We start from the raw sequence: 20,396 nt of genomic DNA, 5'->3' as shown, positions 1-20,396 counted from the left end.
TCTCCAGGCAAGAATACTGGAGTGGGTAGCTATTCCCTTCTCCAGGGGATCTTCCTCACCCACGGATCAAACCCAGGTTTCCTGCATTGCACGCAGATTCTTTGCCATAGAGCCACCTGGGAAGCCTTGTTGCTGCTGCTGCTAAGTCGCTTCAGTCGTGTCCAACTCTGTGCGACCCCAGAGACGGCAGCCCACCAGGCTCCCCTGTCCCTGGGATTCTCCAGGCAAGAACACTGGAGTGGGTTGCCATTTCCTTCTCCACTGGGAAGCCCTAGGTAACCCTAATCCTAACAAATATAGACTGACAAGGTTGACTGCGAAAGCAATTCTATGAGAATAACTAGATAATTGGTTTCTTCAAACTGTTTTAAAAATAACTTAATTCTAGAGAGCAAAGGAAAAGTGTGTGTTAAATGGAAAATGGTCCAAGTTTTCAGTCACTCAAAGAAACAAGAACAATAACCCCAAGTTAAGGACTGATATGTCCAAATCCAAATTAGGTAGAATTTCAGATTTGAATTCTTCCCTCCTTCTTCCTCCCTCCTCTCTTCTCTTTCTTTTCTTCTTTACCCCTTCCTTTCTTTTCTTCTTATTTCTCCTTCTTCTTTTTACTTAATTTAGTTTTCAGTTCCAGGCCAAAACATATTTGGAATTCTTTGAATATTTCAGTATCTCATGTATTTCTTGCTCTTTACATGCTTGCAACTCCATGAAAGATGATTTATGTATCACTTGGCACCAAACTTCTCTACAAATATCCATATTTAAGAAGATTTACCTGCCTTCGAGTAATGGAGTTTTTTTTTCCACTTCAGTTCAGTTCCATTGCTCAGTTGTGTCTTACTCTTTGCGACCCCATGAATTGCAGCACGCCAGGCCTCCCTGTCCATCACCAACTCGGGAGTTCACCCAAACTCATGTCCATTGAGTCGGTGATGCCATCCAGCCACCTCATCCTCTGTCGTCCCTTCTCCTCCTGCCCCCAATCCCTCCCAGCATCAGAGTCTTTTCCGATGAGTCAACTCTTCGCATCAGGTGACCAAAGTATTGGAGTTTCAGCTTTAGCATCAGTCCTTCCAATGAACACCCAGGACTGATCTCCTTTAGAATGGACTGGTTGGATCTCCTTGCAGTCCAAGGGACTCTCAAGAGTCTTCTCCAACACCACACTTCAAAAGCATCAATTCTTCGGCATTCAGCCTTCTTCACAGCCCAACATTCACATCCATACATGACCACTGGAAAAACCATAGCCTTGACTAGATGGACCTTAGTCGGCAAAGTAATGTCTCTGCTTTTGAATATGCTATCTAGGTTGGTCATAACTTGCCTTCCAAGAAGTAAGCGTCTTTTAATTTCATGGCTGCAGTCACCATCTGCAGTGATTTTGGAGCCCCCCCAAAAATAAAATCTGACACTGTCTCTGCTGTTTCCCCATCTATTTGCCATGAAGTGACGGGACCAGATGCCATGATCTTCGTTTTCTGAATGTTGAGCTCTAAGCCAACTTTTTCACTCTCCTCTTTTACTTTCATCAAGAGGCTTTTTTAGTTCCTCTTCACTTTCTGCCATAAGGGTGGTGTCATCTACATATCTGAGGTTATTATTTCTCCCGGTAATCTTGATTCCAGCTTGTGCTTCTTCCAGTCCAGCGTTTCTCATGATGTACTCTGCATAGAAGTTAAATAAGCAGGGTGACAATATACAGCCTTGACGTACTCCTTTTCCTATTTGGAACCAGTCTGTTGTTCCATGTCCAGTTCTAACTGTTGCTTCCTGACCAGCATATAGGTTTCTCAAGAGGCAGGTCAGGTGGTCTGGTATTCCCATCTCTCTCAGAATTTTCCACAGTTTATTGTGATCCACACAGTCAAAGGCTTTGGCATAGTCAATAAAGCAGAAATAGATGTTTTTCTGGAACTCTCTTGCTTTTTCAATGATCCAGCGGATGTTGGCAATTTGATCTCTGGTTCCTCTGCCTTTTCTAAATCCAGCTTGGACATCTGGAAGTTCACGACTCACCTTTTTCCGCTTAGCTTGTAATAAAGAAATTAAGGTTTTTCAGGATGAAAAGAGAAATGCTGCCCACAAATTGTGGATTTTTTGAGAATGGTTTTTTGAAGAATTCTTTACTTATAAATATATTCGTCTAATATTTCAGATACATTCACTCCCTTTAAGCATTACACACTATGCAGTTATGTGAGCAGTGATTCCCTTTATCAGTTCTACTTTGGGACATAATATCCTTAAGTTACAGGCTTATTTATTTATCATGAATATTAGAACAGAAAACATAGGTAGACCTTCAGTCCAGTAAAGGTTACAGATGACTCTTAAACAGGAAGGAAATAAGAAAAAGACATTCTAAGTTTTAAAAGATCAATTACTGATATTATTTCCTACTTAATTCAGTTATCCATTGGAAGAGCTACTAACTTGGGCTAAAAGGTCGAGTCAGAACATTTGAATTCTAATCAACAGCAGAAGTTCTCCTATTTACATCCTATGTAACTCTGAAATGATAAGCGAGTATTTTCTTTGAGAAATACTTAGCCAGAATGTTTACTCCATACTGAATCCACATTTGGGGAAACTATACATTTTAAAATTAGGTGTGAAGTGAAGATCTGTTTATTCTTGGCAGGATTCCTTTCTAATTTGCAAAGATTGAAATGAGCAGTTTTGGTTTTTACTTCCTCCTCAGTTTAGCAGAGTCACGATGGTTCTCTCCAGCTTTGCAATGTATATTTCAGCTGATGTTGATGAAGACAAATTCCTCTCAATCATGCATGGTCCATCCATAAGTGAGACAGATGGTAGTCTTGCCATAATTTGCTAGATTCAGCCTCTTAAAACTGGCTGCCTCCCTTACCTCGGTCTACAGGAAATGTGTGCTGTGTGCTAAGATACTTCAGTCGTGTCCGACTCTGTGTGACCCCATGGACTGTCACCTCCCAGGCTCCTCTGTCCATGGGATTTTCCAGGCAAGAATACTGGAGTGGATCGCCATGGCCTCCTCCAGGGGATCCTCCCCACCCAGGGATCAAACTCGTGTCTTTTATGTCTCCGCCACTGGCAGGTAGGCACCATTAGTGCCACTATACCACTATAGGAAATAGTAGGGCTTATACATGAAAAAAGAAGGAAGTCAGTGTTTTCCTAGGCAAGATGTCAAGTTATCTTCAAAACAGGTAAGCCAACAGCCTCTCAGCTTGGAGTGATGGACACAAGTTTTTGTTTCAGGGACACATACCCTGACATTGTACAGCAGGTAGCAGGCTAAGACACTTGTGGATGTACTATCTTAGAGATTTTCCTAAGAGAAATTTCTCCCTTTTTTTAAAAAAATAATACCGTCAATTTATTCCAGCCTTCCCAGGTGCTTCTCTATCCTTGGACAAAGGCAGAGAAGAAAACAGAAGTCTTTAAGGTAACATTTCAATGCAACTGAGAAGAAACCAGATTCTCTAAGAACAGTAGAAAATAAAGAACACTGAATCATTATCTGCACTGTGACCTTTGGAAACTGACCCGAAGGAAACTGACATCGAACTCACATTCGATGAACGTGAGCAGCAGAGGAATAGCCCTTTCTGCCTCTTTCTGCTCCAACTCCAGGCAGATAAAGGGAAATCAGAGAAATCTGTTTGAGGCTGTTCCACACCCCATATGTATTCTGTCTCTTGGGAATTTTCTAATTCAGCCCCTCCTCTGCTGTAAGTCCCCTGCTTCACTTCTGCTACCTTGAAAGTAAGTTAGAAAGCATCTTAACTGCACAATGACAGCAGAAGACACTTATAAAAGGAAAAGTCATTGATGCAAGATGGAAGATGCAGTCTGGGGTAGGGGTGGACAAAGCTCACAAGACGCAATGCCAGGATGGTTCAAAGAGGGAAAAATAAAGTGGTTTTAATTTTCCCCATCTCCATTCTAATCAGCGCTCATGACAGTGAGAACTAAGGGGCTCATGGACACTGGGTGTCCCATCTCCAGCTTTACTGGGGCCATTTCTGAGAAGAGAGCTTGAACCTGGAGCTGGATCATCTTCTAGGACGAGGAAATTCTATCCAATGGACCTGGGCTAAAAATACATGTTCATTTTCCCTGACTTTGACCAGACACACTTGCACACAGAGAAGTCAAGATGAGGCAGGAACGTACATAACAGTGAACGTGTCTTTGTCGAAAGTTCTGCCGTGTGATGCATGGTGCAGCGTGGATTCCCTAAAACAGGAAGCTGCAAAAGCTGGAAATGCTCACTTCTAAGAAGCAGGAAGGGGCTTCCCTGGTGGCTCAGCGGTAAAGAATCCTCCTGCCAATGCAGGAGACAGAGGCTCCATCCCTGGGTTAGGGAGATCCCCTGGAGAAGGAAATGGCAACCCACTCCAGTATTCTTGCCTGGAAAATTCCATGGACAGAGGAGTCTAGTCCAGGGCTAGAGTCCAGGGATCGCAAAGAGTCAGACATGACTGAGTGACTAAACAACAAAGAAGCAGCAAGCTTGCCAGTTTTGTGTCGGAATTACCCAGATCAAGGAGTGGCTGCTGAATGTTACTGCACAGGCCTGTACATCTTTTCATCCATTGGTCTTAAGTAAGCATAACTTCTGAAGACTGGTGGGACTAGGAGAGGTACGGAGGAGCTCCAGGGGAGGGAGAGCAGACAGGAGACCTATCTGGCTTGCTTCTGATGAGTGGCAACATTTCTGGAACTTTAGAATTATCATTATGAATTGACGGCATTGGGGTTTGAAACAGTGATAACTTCAATGAAGAGAGATTAAAAGCTAAAAACACACATACTATATCAAGTAGTTCCATACATTGAGTATCCATAGAAAGATGACTAATGTAAGGATTTCTTCCTCAAATCTGCAGTTAGACAAGATCTAGGACTCTGCAGTGCTTCGTAGAAGCGTGTTCAAATTTATATGAAGGCAACGCAAGTTAGTGTGGTAATATTTTGTGAAGGGTTCACTGTGTTTTGTTTGTGTGTGTGTGTGTATGTGTGGAGGGGATGATGAAATGACAGTTTAAAATATTTAAATGTTAATTTTATTCTTCTGTCTTCCTGATTTTCTACATTTTTTAACATATTCTATTAGCTTACTCCCTAGTAATACTATGTATTCATCTTGGATTTGAAGGTAAAAATTACTTATAAATTAGAAAATGCACTGTTGAATGAATATTATTTCTAATCTCTTAAATATGGGCAAGTTTTTCAAGCTATTTTTTAGGAAACTTGGAAGAGTTTGGAGTTTGCATGGGGGTTTCACAGTACTTGAATGGGTAGCAAGAGCTCCAGACAGGATCCAACTTGCTCTGACATAACAGTGAGAACTGCCTCTTTTAATTGTGGTACATTTCCAACTAATCCTTACCTTACCCTTGGGAGGGAGGGATTGTTGTTATACTTAGAGATGAGGAATTCTCTAGGGTTGAGATGTCAACACTCTCCAAGACCACAGGGGTGGGCTGGGGACCCAAGCCCCTCCCTGTCTTTGTCCTCCAGGTTCTCCTTCCTTGGGCCACAAAACATGTTCTCTGGGCACAGCAGGACTCTGGATACATCAGCAAATCCCCGAGGATTTACCTCCCTCAACTGTACAAGGAGGTGACTTGGACTGGTCTTTCTCCCGACTCCCGGCTACTTCCTGTTCATTTTTAATTTGGGTTCATTCAGTGGAATGAAAAGTGATGGGATTCAGCTGACTGATGGGAGACACAGTCCAGAGGAGGCTGTGAGTATAGCAGGCCTCCAGAAAAGCCCACACTGTCATGAACCAGGGCGGACCTTATTGCATAAATTCTCAGTCTTAAGGCGATCTCATAAGATATATGGACTTGGAAGAAGAAGTAGGAAATGAAAGCCTCTATAGAAATACAAAAAAGTAGACACCATTTAAGACGGATTGTAGACCGACTCAGAGGTTCACGGGCCAGGTTAACAACTTCTGGGTTAAATAGTGCATGTACCCAATTTCATGGCCTCTAGGAGGACCAATTCTGGTTGTTACACAAAGTGAGCAAAGCTTATTTTGATGTGGGAAATAGTAATTGAAAGATAAGAATGGAAAAAAAAATGTGATGAGTTTTCAAGACAGTCTTTTTCTTCCATGGGAAATTATGTTTCCCATATTACTTTCTTGGTTATTGGAATAGGTTAGAAGAAAGAAAAGTTGATGAAGAACCAATAGAAGTATCTATACTTCTTTAGAAGTATATAGAGAACTCCATGCCATTTTGATACTTTTTTGGAATATATTAAGAGCAACACTTCTGATTGCAGATTTATGGTTGTGATTTCTGTCCCATGAACCTCTAAGCTGTATATTTAGGTCTGGGTGCCAATGGCAGGTCTGGGATAAAGGGTAGAAAATCTGAACCTCAGAGATACCCAGATTCCCTCCAAAGGGCAAAGATGTACTACTAGTCATTTCACTCTTTCTTATACCCATGATATATAATTTTTCAGAACACAGGAAGAACAAGACGTCATTCACCATCTGAACATTTAGATTACCATACTATTATTCTGGGTTTTGGAAAGTTGAGAACAAAGGAGGACTCCCTGTTTTGTCTGGTGGTGGTGAACAATTGATCCATACTCAGTCTGAAAGCCTGATCCACTCTCTGTACCCATTTATCAGCTGTCATGCCATCTAACTTGCTGCTGAGAAACCCCAGGTGACGTCTACCATGTGAACTCTTTCAGGTCTGGGGTCACCGCAGGCAGCAATGGGGACCTGACACCTCAACTATACAAACCCACATTTCTCTTCGAATTGACTGCGGAAGGTTTTCACAGAATGTTTTTTCTCATGTCGCATGCCTCACATTATATATTGTTAAAAAATTAAAAGCCGATTTTGGGGGTACAATTTACAAGTCTTCATATAAGAAGGAAACGACTAAAAAAATACCCACCCAAGCACCTACAACTCATCTAGCGAACAAGGCTAATAATACGTAGGCTGTGCCCGGAGATTTCCGTGACTCGTGGAAAAGCCGGGAGGTGCGGTCCACCCTCTGGAAGTAAGTGAGACGTGTTGATGCAGAGAGTGCTGTCAGTGGTGCTTTGCTTCCTAAGTCAAATTCGGCAGCTGCGTTTCAGAGTCAGTGTCGTTACTTATTTCGACCTAAAACAGAAAATATGAATTGCTTTAAAAGACTTCAAAATTGAAAATGAAATTTCCTTTCTATTTACCTGGGCTTTATAAAAGGCAAAATGTGACTTGTGCTGTCTGGGTTCCTGGCTGTAGAGTCAGCAAGCAAAACACCAGGGTTCCCTGCTTTTCCGATCAGGGTGGGCGAGGAGGTGCAAACATCAGAGGGTGGGACTTGGCTTCCTGGGAAGGAACTGCCAGCCACAAGAAGATGTCAGGGGGAGGTAAAGGTGTTGTCTTTGGTGACCTTGGGGTAAAGGTGACAGGGTGGTGTTGTCTCCAAACTGCCAGATATGCCCCTAACATAACCTACAGGCTTCTGCTGGTTGACTGCTCAAGAATCATACACAGATAGGTGGCTTTCACACCACCTATGGCCCTTACATACGTCCCACTCTGTGATGGTTAATTTAAAAAATACTTTAATTTATATATTTTTGACTGTGCTGACTCTTCCTTGCTGCGAGCAGGCTTTTCTCTAGTTGTGGTACACAGACTTCTCATTGTGGTAGCTTCTTTTGTTGCAGAGCACAGGCTTTAGGGTACATGGGTTTCAGCAGTTGTGGTGCCTGGCTTAGTTGCTCCTGGACCAGGGATTGAACCTGTGTCTCCTGAATTGGCAGGTGGATTCTTCACCACTAAGCCACCAGGGAAGCCCTGTGATGGTTAGCTTTATGTGTCAATTTGGCTAGGCCATAACATCTAGATATTTGGTCAAACACTAGTCTAAAAGTCACTGTGATGGCATTTTTTTTTTTTTAAAAAAAGAGATTAACCTTTAAATCAATAGACTTTGAGTAAAGTAAATTCTCTCCATAATGTGGGTGGATCGTGTTCAATCAGTCAAAGGTGTTAAGAGAAAAGACTGAGGTCTCTGGAGGAAGAAGGAATTCTGCCTCCAGACTGCCTTTGGACTCAAGATGCAATGTAAACTCTTCCTGGGTCTTTAGTCTGCCTGCCTCCTCTGCAGATTTACACTTGCCAACCCCATAATCACACGAACAGATTTCTTAAAATCTCTCTCTCGCTCTCCACACACACACACACACACACACACACACACACACACACACACACCCTATTGATTCTGTTTCTCTGGTATACACACTCTCATCTCCAGTCGTCCTTGTCTGCACACATTTGATAAAGATGCTGCACCTTTCAGACCCCGCACCAGGCAATTCGCCTTGGGAAGGCGAGGGCTTCAGTTACAGCATCTTCATACAGTATCAGCCTCAACACAGTGTCTGCTACATAATTCAGTTCAGTTCAGATAAGTCACTCAGTCATGTCCGACTCTTTGTGACCCCATGAATTGCAGCACACCAGGCCTCCCTGTCCATCACCAACTCCCGGAGTTCACTCAGACTCACGTCCATTGAGTCAGTGATGCCATCCAGCCATCTCATCCTCTGTCGTCCCCTTCTCTTCCTGCCCCCAATCCTTCCCAGCATCAAAGTCTTTTCCAATGAGTCAACTCTTCCCATGAGGTAGCCAAAGTACTGGAGTTTCAGCTTTAGCATCATTCCTTCCAAAGAAATCCCAGGGCTGATCTCCTTCAGAATGGACTGGTTGGATCTCCTTGCAGTCCAAGGGACTCTCAAGAGTCTTCTCTAACACCACAGTTCAAAAGCATCGATGTGAAGGCTGTGAAGCAGCCTTCTTCACAGTCCACCACTCACATCCATACATGACCACTGGAAAAACCATAGCCTTGACTAGACGGACCTTAGTCGGCAAAGTTTTGAATAAGCTATCTAGGTTGATCATAACTTTTCTTCCAAGGAGTAAGCTACATAATTGGCACCCAGCAAATATTTGTTGCATACTTCTGCTCTGTTTCTCTCTTGTGAGAAGTCTTAGCTTGTCCAAACCTACTTATCTTTGAGGTCAGTGGATATTTCTTCTCCTTGAAGTCCCCACTTCCACCTCAGTGTGTTGCTTGCTCATCCTGCTCATGGCAACTCACACACTATGACTGGACCCCATGTGGGGCAAACAGCATTCGGCCTCACAAGCAACTGTGCCCTGACTGTTTCACTCAGCTCCGTTAAGTTTTCTCCCTCCAACTAAATTATAAGCAGGGTGCCGGTGGAGACCATCTTTCATGCTTGTTTTATCTCCCCATCCAGCAGTTCTCTCCCATTAACTCAGTTTGATGACTCTCTCTATGACTTGGAATATAGACTTTTTAGTCATAACTTGAAATAGCTGAAAAAAAGATCAAATTTTTCAGTTTTCCTTTTGGTAGCCACCCTTATCCCTGTAAATTCTGTTCCCTTCTCAGTCCTTAGGGATGGGACCCCTCCGTTCCCTCCTTACTACTTATCACATTTTCTCTGCATTCCTATTTCTCTACATTCTGAAAGATGTAGCCCAAATGCCTAGCCCTTTTACCCCACTGAAGTTTAACAAGGAAAGATAAAGAGGTGAAATTAAATGGTGGAATTTTTGTGGTTTTATAAATCTTCTAGTCTGAAGATTTATTTGAGAGTCAAGTTATGGAGGTTTATTCATCAATCCAACAGGTGACTCTTCTAGAATGGGATAGACAGTAGAGGAGGATGTTTTCTTTCTTTGTTAGCAAATAGTATTGGTGGTGGTGGAGGGTGTGGTCAGGGGCACGTCTAGGTACCTGCTCATTTATCCTTCTTTTTAAAAATCTTTTTAATTTTTACCTTTTTTAAGAAATTAATTTTTATTGGAGTATAGCTGATTTACAATGATGTGTTAGTTTCTATTATACGGCAAAGTGACTCAGCTATATGTATACATATATCTCTTCTTTTTTTGGATTTCCTTCCCATTTAGGTCACCACAGAGAACTGAGTAGAGTTCCCTGTGCTGTAGAGCACAGTCTCACTTAGTTGTCTGTCTTATATGTAGTATCAATAATGTATATATGCCAACCCACACCCCCAATTCATCTTACTCTCACTTCCCTACATTTATCTTTCATGTGATGAAAGTGAAAGAGTGAAGAGAAAAAGTTAGCTTAAAATTCAATATTCAGAAAAATAAGATTCTGGCATCTGGTCCCATTACTTCATGGCAAATAGATGGGGAAACAGTGACAGACTTTATTTTTTTGGGTTCCAAAATCAGTGCAGATGGTGACTGCAGCCATGAAATTAAAAGTTGCTTGCTCCTGGGAAGAAAAGTTATGACCAACCTAGACAGCTTATTAAAAAGAAGAGACATTACTTTGTAACGAAGGTCCATCTAGTAAAAGCTATAGTTTTTCCAGTAGTCATGTATGGATGTGAGAGTTGGACTATAAAGAAAGCTGAGCACCGAAGAATTGATGCTTCTGAACTGTGGTGTTGGAGAAGACTCTTGAGAGTTCCTTGGACTGCAAGGAGATTCAACCAGTCCATCTTAAAGGAAATCAGTCCTGAATGTGCATTGGAAGGACTGATGCTGAAACTGAAACTCTAATCCTTTGGCCACCTGATGCGAAGAACTGACTCATTGAAAAAGACCCTGATGCTGGGAAAGATTGGAGGTGGGAGGAAAAGGGGATGAGAGAGGATGAGATGGTTGAAGGGCATCACCAACTCCATGGACATGAGTTTCAGTAAACTCTGGGAGTTGGTGATGGACAGGGAGGCCTGGTGTGCTGCAGTCCATGGGGTCACAAAGAGTCGGACACAACTGAGCAACTGAACTGAACTGAACCTCTGCTTATAGCTATTTTCTTTTTTAAAAAAGTTTTGTTTATTTTATTCTATTCTGGCTGTGCTGGGTCTTTGCTGCATGTAAGTCTCCTCTAGTTGCAGTGGGTGAGGGCTGCTCCTTGCTGCGGCGCACGAGCTTCTCATTGTGGTGGCTTCCTTGTTGCAGGGCACAGGCTGTAGGGCACGTGGGCTTCCGCAGTTGTGGCTCTCAGGCTCTAGAGCACAGGCTCAGTGGTTGTGGTACATGGGCTCAGTTTTCCTTGGCAAATTGGATCCTCTTGGACCAGCAATCGAACCAATGTCCTTTGCATTGCAAGATGGAATCTTAACTACTGGACCACCAGGGAAGCCCCATATAGGTACTCTTTTCTGCTCTGGGGCTTTAGCAATATTTACTGAAAAAACAGTGAAGTAGGCTGAGACTGTTCCAAGGATTCCTGGTAGGAATTCTGGAGTGTTTCCTCAGGCATCAGGAAATATCCCTGCAAGGAGTTTTCTAAGAAGACAGTAAAGCAACTTTGAAAGCAGGCATTGACAGGAAAGCCTGTTGACAACCGTGCCTAAGGTTTTTATTAGCAGATGGGTTTTTAAAAATCAAACATACATAGAAGAGAATGCTATTATGAATCCTGTTTACTCACCATGCAGAATCAACTAAAATAAAAATGATCTAATTAAGTTTCAGGTATTCACGCAACATTTTTCTTTTTTTAGCTAGAGTATTTAAAAGCAAATCTTAGACATCATGTCATATGTGTCACTTATGGGCACATTCAAGTGATGATTCCCTAGCTCAGTGATTTTTCCTTGTTGTTCTTGTTTAGCGGCTAAGTCATATCTGACTCTTTTGCAGCCCCATGGACTGTAGCCTGCAGGCTCCTCCATCCATAGGATTCTCCAGGCAAGAATACTGGAGTGGGTTGCCATTTCCTTCTCCAGGAGATCTTCCTTGGTCGGGGATCTAACCTGAGTTTCCTGCATTGATAGGCGGATTCTTTACTACTGAGCCACAAGAGAAGCCCAATAGGTCTTTCAAATCTCTTAAATTTTATGAGTTCCCTCTCCCCCACCTTTTTTTTTTCTTCCCATTTCCCCTATGCTGTTTCCCACATCCTAGATTGGTTGATTCCTTCCTTCTGGTGAGGTTTAACTTACTCTGTTATTCTTGTATGTTTACACTTTCAGTCCAAGATCAGTTAGTCCAAGATATTGCATAGATGGTGCCATGTCTTCTTACTGCATCACCTCTAGAGACACATAATGTCTAGTTGTCACTCTTTTAATGATGGATCAATTAGTCTAGGTTGAAGAGTTTGAGTTTGGGGATCCTTAAAAAGAATTTTTTTTTTTTTTAGCAGACGTTTGTAGATAAGTTAGCAGTTGCCTGAGGATAACTACCCTCAAGGCAGAATGAAATCAATGATAAGACAGTGATGTTATTCCAAAGTTCATCTCCTGATGGGCCTGTCATTGCCTCTTTTTCTATTGCTTTTTAAGTCTCACTGTGTCACTTCTGGGGTGTGTGTGCTGTGTGTGTGTGTGCTTGACTCTGTGTTTTGTACATTCTTTCTTTCCTTTTTTAAGTAACAATCTCAAATTTTTATTGTCTTCATAATAAAACAAAATATGAAGCTCAAAGCTTGATCAACTGGCCCTTTCTCTTATCTCCTCCCAGATCAAAAATGCTTGCACCTCTTAATAGTCAGCATTCTCTTAGATCTACTTCCTGGGTGGCTCAGTGGTAAGGAATCTGCCCACAATGTGGGAGACTCAGGTTCGATCCCAGGGTAGGGAAGATCCCCTGGAGGAGGGCATGGCAACCCACTCCAGTATTCTTGCCTGGAGAATCCCATGGATAGAGGAGCCCAGCGGTTTACAGTCCACAGGGTCGCAAAGAGTCGGACACGACTGAATGACCAATACTAGATCTGCAGTTGGGCTCAGCACATTCAAGCTTCAGTACAGTCTTTTTTGTAGTTTTAGCCTTTTTCTGGAAAATTGGCTGAGTCTGCCTGCCATAGGCGCTTTGCTTCCTGTCGTAAAGCCACTTTCCCTGTGCATGCAGAGAATCCTTGCCTTTCTTGTACTATGTCACTCTGTGCAGCTGGCGCTTGCCACACTTCGTACAGAAAGTCTGGCAGGTTTTAGGAACATTCACCCCCTTGGCAAGAGCACTGTCGGCACAGAAAGAAGCTTTCTTATGTCTTGTTTCTTCCCAGAACCTGTCATAACTTGCAACTTATACATATTTTTGATGTGACTATAGAGTGAAAGATACGTATTTGACATTAAACTTGGTTTATGTTCATTATCTTTAATTTTAAAATCAGTGGATACTTCCTCTTGGGGACAGGACCAAATGAAGCTACCTCTACTCATGCTGGTTAATTTTTTTTGGTGGGGGGAGATGCTCTGTAACTCCATACCTCTACAGAAATCAATTTTCATGCCATTGACACCAATGACAAGTACTGAGAAAAATCCTGAGTTTCTTGGAAAGACAGGAATTGATAAATTCCCTGGAGGGTACCGTTTGGATATGAGCTTTCTCATTTTGGAAAAGGTTTTATGTGAACCAGGCTCCATAAGCTCTGGGGGCAGTGTGCAAGGTCATGTGTCAAATGAGAGGACCTCTGTGTCTCCAGCGAGGCATAGGACAGATAACTGAACATGGGCAAGGAGCCTCTCTTGCATGTGGCCGGCTGCACCGCTGGTGGCCACGTTCTTGCCTAGTAGACAGTGGTGCATCAACTGGCCAGAGTAGGAAGGAGTCAGAACTGTGTGAGACGTATAAACACAGCCATCTCACTGCTACTGGTCAAATAATTACACATTTCCCCGGTGGCTCAGACACTAAAGAATCTGCCCGCAATGCGGGAGACCCGTGATAGATCCTTGGATGAGGAAGATACACTGGAGAAGGAAATGGCAACCCACTCCAGTGTTTTCGCCTGGGAAATCCCATGGACAGAGGAGCCTGGTGGTCTATGCAGTCCATGGAGTCACAGAGTCGGACACGACTGAGTGACCAAGCAGCAGTGTAGGATATATTCTTATATATCCCTAAAAAGGGATAATCATCACCTAGGATGGATCAGAATGTCATGAACACCGCGACAGAGGGAAGGAACTCCAAGCCAGGGAGAACAGTGAGCCCTGGGTGCTGCCCCCTGAGTGCCAAGTAAGGCAGGCAGGCGGGGGCACCGGCTCTCCTTGGGGACCACACAGAGGGGCTGAGTACTTTACTATTTAGCGCTCTGGAGGCTTGAGGCCACCCTGGAGGGTTAATGTGTACAAAGAGCTGCCTTTCCAGGGACTGATGGGAACAGAAGTGCACACTCAGTAATGCGAAAAGTGAGCCAGTCATTGCTCCGAGCAGGTCATTGGCACCTGGCTCTGTGTACCACAGAGACAGACACACAGACACCTAGATGGATATGAAGGTGTGAAAGCCAATTGAGGATAAGTCAAAATAGGATCCAGCCAGAGAGCTATCACTTTATTAGTCTTCAGTTGCTCGGTCAGGAAATGGAGGAGTGATGGGATGAATGATGGTTCCCTGGCTGCAATTTACTAATACATTGTTGGAAGTTATTGGCTTTTACTTATTATTATTTCGTAAATTTATTTTTGTGTCTTTTATTTTTAATTAATTTTTATTGGAGTATAGCTGCTTTACAATGTTGTGTTAGTTTCTGCTGTACAGCAAAATGAATCAGCCATGTGCTGTACTTAGCCGCTCAGTCGTGTCCAGCTATTTGTGACCCCATGGACTGTAGCCTGCTAGACTCCTGTGTCTATGGAATTCTCCAGGCAAGAGTACTGGGGTGGGTTGCCATGCCCTCCTCCAGGGGATCTTCCAGACCCGGGGAACGAACCCATTGTCTTCTGTATTGCAGGCAGATTCTTTACCACCTGAACCACCAGGGAAGCCCAGCCATACATACACGTATGCCCTCCTTTATTGGATTTCCTTGCCATTCAGGTCACTCCAGAGCACTGAGTAGTCCCCTGTGCTATACAGTAGGTTCTCATTAGTTATGTATTTCATAAACAGTATCAATAGTGTATATGTGTCCATCCCAATCTCCCAATTCTTCCCACTGCCTCCCTCTCCCACTTGGTATCCATACATTTGTTCTCTACGTCTGTGTCTCTATTTCTACTTTGCAAACAGGATCATCTATACTGTATTTCTAGATCCCACACATATGCATTAATCAGAGTTTGAAAGCACATCATTCTTACCTCCCTGCCTTCTACACACTCACACACACACCCCTCTGATTGTCCTCCTAGCTGCTTTCTAATCTAGATGCTGTAAATGCAGGATGGCTTGGCACCAACCTGTAAGGATGCTGATACCAAACATCTGTTCTCAGGAAAGAGCAGATGGACGTGACCACCTTTGTCTCCATCCAGCAGCTCAGCTGTCAGAGGAGGATTTCCTCTGAGTCTGCACTGTGAAGGGTGGAGGTACTGCAGTGCTGGCCTGAAAAGGGGGGAAGTGTGTCTTCCAGAACTTGGTTGCAATAGCAGACAATCAATGGTAGTCACATGGCATGTAACAATTTTTGTGAAGAAAAGTCAGCCTCCTGCAAAGGCAATCAGACAAGTCAAGATGCCAGCGAAAAGTCAAGTTTTTATTTGGAAATCTGAGGAAAAGATTGGCTAAATGCAACAGGAGAAGCTTTTTCCATCAAATTTTCTCAACTGCAGTCATGGGGCATCTTCCCTGTGGAAATTTCTAACATTATCAGATCTCTCTACTTTTCTTGGAAGACTTAGTTCTAAAACTCCACTGCTGTCTATCTTTGATAAACTGCTTTGGTCTGATTATTTTTATGTGAAGAGTTATTGCTACATGGGGCTTCATTTTACCACCACCCAGTCCCTGACCATTATAATGGTTTTTACAAACCTTGAAGTATTTCAGTTGCTCATGATGATTCTCCTTGATTATCTGTATCTCTTTTAGAGCTGCTTGGGTTTATGCGAAACTATGTTTCTTCCTGGGGCTTCCCTGGTGGCTCAGAACAGAAAAAATCTGCCTGCAATGCAGGAGACCTGGGTTCGATCCCTGGGTAGGGGAGATCCCCTGGAGAAGAAAATGGCAACCCACTCCAGTATCCTTGTCTGGGAAATCCTATGAACAGAAGAGCCTGGAGGGCTACAGTCCATGGGGTCAGAAAGAGTTGGACACAGCTGAGCAACTAACACTCTATGCCTATATATGCCTAAGTTTCTTCCTGAGAGGTGTAGCTGCTTCTGTTAACCCTCTACCTCTGGTGGTACGGTTGCTTCCACCATAAGCTGCCTTGCAGCTGTCCTCTTCAAACCACAGATGACCACATGAGCAACCCTTGCACTGGTCCTTCCCCCATCATGAAAGGTGGTGTAGCAGCAGCAACGGAGAAGACCCTGATAGAAACCCAGGATGTACTTATGTTGAGAGTTAACCACCCCCCCTCCCCCACAGCCATGGCAAGATAACGGACCCAAGCACAGGCTCCCCTTGACCCCCAAGCCAGACTCAGATGACAATCACTGGAAGCATCTCTGTAGCCTTAGCCATAAAGAACGACGTCATTTAGATGGTGAAGCAATGGCTGCTGGGGATCTAAGAGCATCCTCACCAAGAGCCAAGATTCCTTCTCTGCTTAAACATCTGCTTCCTTGTGGGTTTGCTGACTTTATGTGAGAACTATGGCAAAGGCCAGATTGGATAGGCACAGATTTCAACTCTGTCCTGTGCAGAGTGGCCAAGCAGATGAGACTCCAGGTAGGGAACGCTTGTTTTCTTCTTTTCCTCTTGATAAACTCTTCATCTTCTTTTCAAAGTCATTTCAGACATCACAGCTCAGTGGTGTCTTCTCTCCCCAAGTGAGAAGTAAACATTCCCTTTTCTTCAGACACTTGCCTTGGGGTCATCACTTGTATCTGCTTATTTCTATGTAGGCTTCCTCTCCTGGATCATTAGCTTCTGGAGGCTGAAGCTCAAGGATCACTCATCATTTTATTATTAACAAAAATAACGTTTTGTTATTTCCAGCCCAGATCCTGGTGCACATGTTATAAGTGATCAATATACAGTTGTAAATGGAAGTAAACCAATTTATTTAACCAGTGGGTCTTGATAGCTTGATGCTGCTACTTTTTTCCACAAAAAACTAACTTTTTATTTTGTACTAGGGTAAGTCCCATTAATAATGTTGTAATAACTCAGCCATACTTATATACGGATCCATTCTCCTCCAAACCCCCTTCCATCCAGGCTGCCACATAACATTGAGCAGAGTGTTACCTTTTTAAAAAATTGAAATATAGCTGATTTATAATGTTGTATTAGTTTCAGGTGTTGAGCAAAGTAATTCAGATGTGTGTGTGTACATATATATATGTATGTATGTGTATATATATGTATACACACACACATCTGAATAATATGTATACACATCATATATATATAAGTATTTATATATATATAATCCTTTTTCAGATTCTTTACCCTTATAGATTATTACAAGGTATTGAACATAGTTTCCTATGCTATGCAGTAGGTCCTTCTTATTTATCTATTTTATGTATAATAGCATTAGTTATTATGTATAATAGTATAGTTAGTATGTATAATAGTCTCTGTTAATCCCAAACTCCTAATTTACCCCTCCCTCAGCTTTCCCTGTTGGTAACCATAAGTTTGTTTTCTGTGTCTGAGTCTGTTTTCGTTTTGTAAATAAGTTCATTTGTTGATGCTGGTATTTTAAAAAGAGACAAAGCAGGAAAGACCAAATCCATATATAAATTGCCACCCCATCCCATCACCCCAGTGCACAGAGTCACGCACAGGTGGGCTGTGGGCCCCGGAACTGGACACTTTATGGTTATGAGCCATGACACAATCAAACACGAGAATGGGGACTCCCTGTACAAGTCTACAGCGAATGGATGGTCTGTGACCATCCATCTAGAGTTGGAAGTGACCTGTCTACATGTGCTTGAGAATATGACTAAGATTCTTCCAGTTCCCTTCATGAAGCAGCTTTTCCATAAACCTGGATTTGTACTTCATGGAGATCAGAGCCTTAATGAAGCTTAAAAGCCAGGGTTCACGTATGCCCCCCTAATGATTTAGTGCAGAAGACTGGCTTTTCCTCTAGTCTGTTGCTGGTACAAGGGATATGGCATCACTGCACTGGTTACAGTGGAACCCAAAAGAAGGGCTTTTTAAAAAACAATCAAGCAGGTGACTGATGCCAACTGGATAAACTCTGCCATATTTGCATACCTGAGGGGAGAACCCACACCGACCTTTTAAATTGTTTCCTGTACAAAGATTTCATTTTGGGTTTAGTTTGATCTTGCAGATTCCTGCCTCCTTCACGGTAGAAGGCATTCCATATTCATCTGGCATAATGACACACATCATCTATCAAAGCGGAAACTTGTTCTCTTGTTTCCTGCAGCTTGTAGCTGATGCCACCTTCAGCTGAAAAGTGTGGGAGGTCAGCAGTGAACAGCGTAGTTGATGTAACTAGAGATTATCACACCAAATGAAGTAGGTCAGGAAGAGAAGGACAAACACCGTAGCATATCACTTATATGTGAAATCTAAAATATGGCACAAATGAACCTATCTATGAGACAGAAGCAGGCTGATAGAGAACAGATTTGTGGTCGCCAAGGGGAGAGGAGGTTGGTTGGGGAGGGATGGACTGGGAGTTTGGGGTTGGTAAATGCAAACTATTGCATTTAGAATGGATAAACAACAAGGTCCTAATGTATGGCAGAGGGAAAACTATATTCAATATCTCATGATAAACCATAATGGAAAAGAATATTAGAAAAGAATGTCTATATGTGTATAAGTGAGTCACTTTGCTATATAGCAGAGATTGGCAGAACACTGTAAATCAGCTGTTGTTTTTGTTGTTTTAGTTGACTCTTTGTGACCCCATGAACTGTAGCCCACCAGGTTCCTCTGTCCATGGGATTTCCCAGGCAAGAATATTGGGAGTGGGTTGCTATTTCCCTCTCTAGTGGATCTTCCTGCCCCAGGGACTGAACCTGTGTCTCCTGTGGATTCTTTACCACTGAGCCACCAGGGAAGCCTACTATACTTCAGGTTTTTAGGAAAAGCCCTTACAAGGGAGTGGAGTTGATCACAGCCTTTTAGGTAATCTTACCAGGATGTTTCGTGCATTCTGGATTCACAGAGATGGAAAGGACCTTAAGAAACAGAGACAGAAGTCACGTGCCTCTGGGCCATCCCACTAGACACCCTTTTCAGGCACATGGATGAGCGAGTGTCATTCAAGAAAGGAGATTCCATTATCATCAGTAATCAACTGCTGTGTTTAATAACTTCCCCTAATAAAAAGATCTTTCTTATATCCGACCAACATCTTTCATACTGCAATCTCTCTGCCGAGTTATTCTTCAGAATGGGGATGAAAGAAATCATTCATCATCCTCTTTTCACATAACAAGATGGTCCAAGTCACTGCTTGGCATTGTTTCAGTTCTTTTCTCTTCCGATGCTCTGGTCATCTTTGTTACTGCACAATCCCTGCCAAGTTCCCCACATGCCCAGATACCCACTTCTGGGGTAGATCATTCATGAGCACTCAGTAGCATCAGTAATGAGGTGGTGGTTGCTTGGTTCTGGAATGTGACGTGGGGTGAATGCTTTTCCAAATTGGATTTGCTTTAAGAAACCAACATATATTTAAACACCTATCACGTGATAGGCACTGTGCTGAATTGTGTAGCCTGTGAGCCTGTGTTTCCTTTAGCTCACTCTGCTGGAATAAAATTAATTCCACATGGGGAGGTGGAGGAGCCAAAACATCCTTCTAGAGGCTTCCGTCCCCAAAGAAGCTGGGGGAGGAATTGCAGATTTGGGCAGAGGCAGCTGGTGAATGCTTTCATACATATTTCTTATACTAGTGATTGTGTTACCACTTTCCCCTGTCATCACAAAATTACAGAGCATTGGCCTGAAAGAACAGGAAGGTCATCTGAGCAAGTCTACAATGTACTGGTGAGAGTGTCGCACCCAAGAAAGACCCCAGCTCCACCCCTTACTACTTGGGAGACTTTGGGAAGACTGTTTATCATCTATGAATCTCAGGTTTCTTATTTATAAAGTGGACTATTAGTACATTATTTTCATGAGGATGAAGTAAGATAATAATGCAAATTGTACAAAGTAGCTACTGCTTTATACAGCTGTCTATTTGCTGCTTAGAGTTTTCTAGGAATGCAGTCATGGTATCTATTTTCTTGTTGTTTAGTATTTTATCAATCAAGTGACTGTGACTCCTTCCTTATACTCAACTGAAATCTGTCCAGTTTGAGGTGTTTTCACTGTAGTTGTTGACTTTCTTCTGATTAGACAAACATTTGAGTACCAGGTGGACTTCTCTGGTGGCTCAGATGGTAAAGCATCTGCCTGCAGTGCAGGAGACCTGGGTTCTATCCCTCGGTCAGGAAGGTCCCCTGGAGGAAGACATGGCTACCCATTCCAGTAGCACATGGGCCTGTGT

The 20,396-nt window shown here is 42.9% G+C and overlaps 1 pseudogene; it reads right to left on the bottom strand.

The window, feature by feature from the left end:
• Positions 1 to 12,481: 12,481 nt before the first annotated feature.
• On the bottom strand, positions 12,482 to 19,051 carry LOC138445858 (large ribosomal subunit protein eL42-like; annotated as a pseudogene).
• Between the last annotated feature and the right edge of the window lie 1,345 nt (positions 19,052 to 20,396).

The sequence above is a fragment of the Ovis canadensis genome, chromosome 9, assembly GCF_042477335.2.
Source record: "Ovis canadensis isolate MfBH-ARS-UI-01 breed Bighorn chromosome 9, ARS-UI_OviCan_v2, whole genome shotgun sequence".
NCBI classification, from domain to species: Eukaryota; Metazoa; Chordata; class Mammalia; order Artiodactyla; family Bovidae; genus Ovis; species Ovis canadensis.
The sequence above is the reverse complement of the archived record's forward strand: the minus strand, read 5'-3'. Positions and strand labels throughout refer to the sequence as shown.